At 44.0% G+C, this 2,715-nt stretch overlaps 1 pseudogene; it reads right to left on the bottom strand.

Annotated features, from left to right (window-relative positions):
• Positions 1-1,347: 1,347 nt before the first annotated feature.
• On the bottom strand, positions 1,348-2,034 carry LOC102845761 (annotated as a pseudogene).
• Positions 2,035-2,715: the final 681 nt, after the last annotated feature.

Here is a 2,715-nt window from a genome sequence, read left to right on the forward strand (position 1 = left end):
GGGATGGGAGTGTCAGAGACAGTGCAATTGGCACAGGACAGAGCGGAGTTTAGGGCTGTTATACATAGGGTCGCTATGAGTCACAGGCGACTCGATGGCACATAACAACAACAACAGTTTAAATAATCTTATTTATTAAATCTGTTCTAATGTTAGCATAAAATTATGGTCGTTTCAATGAACTATAGAGTTATTTCTCCTCTCAAATGATTTGATTTTTTTAAATCTCATCAAGTTTTAGTTGTTCTTGTTATTATGTGCTATTGAGTCATTTGCGACTCATAGAGACCCTATGTACAATAGCCCTGAAACCTGCTCTATCTTGGGCCAACTTTATTATCTATGACCCACCTACTCTCATTACTCCAGTCACTGACTCAATCCATCTCATTGAGAGTCTTCCTCTCCTGTGCTGTCTCTCCACCCTCCCAAGAATGATGTCTCTCTCCAAGGACTTGTTTCTCCTTCCAACATGCCCAACATTTGTCAGATGAAGCCTCAGAATCCTTTCCCAGAGCAGCCTGGTAGCCTGGTTTCACACCCTCTAGGCCAAATCTGTTGGTTCTTCTGGCAGTTCATGGTATAGTCAATACTCTTCTCCAGCACCACAGCTCAATGACATCCATTATCTTTCTATAATAACTAGTCATTGTCCAGCTCTCTGACACATAGCAAGTAATTACAAAAACTATGGCTTGGATCAGATGCACCTTCCTTTCCAGACTGACATCATTGGTCTTCGGTACTCTCAAGAAGTCCCTGACAGCAGATTTCTCATCGCAATTTGTCTTTTGATTTCCTGGTTGCTGGTACCAAGAGTGTTGATTGTGGAATCAAGCAAACTAAAGTTGTTAACAATCTCAGTCTCTTCACTTTCCATCATGATGTTGTCAGTCAGCCCAGTGGTGAGAATTTTTGTTTTCTTGATATTGAGTTTCGATTTACTCCCTCCCCCCCCTCCCCGATTTTTGTACCTTTTTATATAAGTATCACTGGAAACAGTCCTCTGTTCTCTTCAGCTGGTGGCACTGAACTGCTTGACTGCACCCCATGCTATACCGGTTCAGGGTGAGATTGTTCTAATAAACCTTTTCTGATACTTAGACTGCTTCTTTTCATATCAGTGGAAGGACCCCTACTCCAAGCTGAGAGAAGAGACTTGGAATAAATTTGACTTTATTAGGGAAATCTTCAAGTTAACATGTTTCCTCTTTGCAAGGACATGAGCTAAAAGGAACAAGCTCTAGCTCCCAAAGAAATGATCAATGAGCAACAAGTATCCTTGTGAGCCTGCTCTTACATCCTTAATCCACAGTTTTCAACCTGCGAAGGAGCAGGACCCTTTCTCTACCACCAGTGGTAGTGGACTAGGGCGTGGTTAGCCTTGGCCATCTTGATCACAGAGCCCTGGTTTTGGAAAGCCTGTAGTAACACAGGCGACAACTTCTCTAGTATCAGTGTCCACCAATGCTTCTCCGGGCACTCAGTAAACATCCACCTCATTGCCAGGAAGCGGCGCCTCAGCTCAGCCAGGGACTCAGGGACCAGCCCAATCACAGGCTCACAGTTTTTCAGGGCCTGGTGGAAGATGGTGTAGGGGTTGTGCTCGATGGATGCCTTTTCCTCTGCAGAAGCATCATGGTATTTCTCAAACTGCTTCCTTTTCATGGCTCCCAGTGTCTGCACCATAAGATACCTGGCCAGCGCACCTTATTTCCTCCTTTCATCATCATGTTGGTAAATTTACTGGCCAGCAGGTCGTCAAACACAGAGCAGGTTTTGGTCTCTGGGGCAGCTTTGATGAGCTGAGTCATCCTGAGTTCTCATTCATATTATCCTGCTCTGTCAGCTCCACCTTGGGTTTGTGGTGATGTTGTCAGTCTGGGGATTCCGATACTCAGGGCCATAGCAGCTCTATCTCACCTGGGTTAGCCCAGGAAGCCATGGAACAAGAGCCGGTACACCCAGATCCAGGCCAGACCACACTCCCACAGCGTTCACCCAGGGGGCAGCTATCTTGGCTGCTTGATACATATTGAAGGCTACAGTCCTTGACCTTCTGCAGCAAGTGCTTCATCTCCTTCCTCCTCAGTTTCAGCAAGCAAGGTTGTGTCATCTGCTTAACTCTGATTGTTGATGAATCTTCAATCCCGATGCCACATTTCTTCTCATAGAGCTCAGCCTTCCAGATGATCTGTTCTGTATGTATATTAAAAACATATGATGATAAGACGTATTCCTGGCATACACCCTTCCCTATTTTGAACCATGCGGTGTTTCCCTGCTCTGTTATGACCACTGCCTTTTAGTACAAGTATAGGTTTCACATAAGCACAATCAAATATTCTGGGATTTCCATTCTTCTCAGAATCAGTAACAGTTTGTTGTGATCCACACAGTCAAACATATTTACACAATGAAACACATAAAGGCCTTCCTCTGGTAATCTCTGCATCCAGCCAAGTGTCATCTATCCCTAGTACCATAGCCTCTTCTAAACTCAGCTGGCACGTCTGGTATTTCTCTGTTGATATGTTGTTCTAGTTGGTTTTGGATAATTTTCAGCAGAATTGTACTTGCTTGGAATATTAATGATACTGTTTGATAATATTCGAATTCTGTTGGCTTACCTTTCTTTGCAATGTGAGCAAATATAGATCTCTTTCAGTCAGTTGGCCAGTGGGCTGTCCTGCAGATTTCTTGGTACAACGTAAT

The sequence above is a fragment of the Elephantulus edwardii genome, unplaced genomic scaffold (assembly GCF_000299155.1).
Source record: "Elephantulus edwardii isolate Elephantulus edwardi_28Jun2011 unplaced genomic scaffold, EleEdw1.0 scaffold00173, whole genome shotgun sequence".
In the NCBI taxonomy this organism is placed as follows: domain Eukaryota; kingdom Metazoa; phylum Chordata; class Mammalia; order Macroscelidea; family Macroscelididae; genus Elephantulus; species Elephantulus edwardii.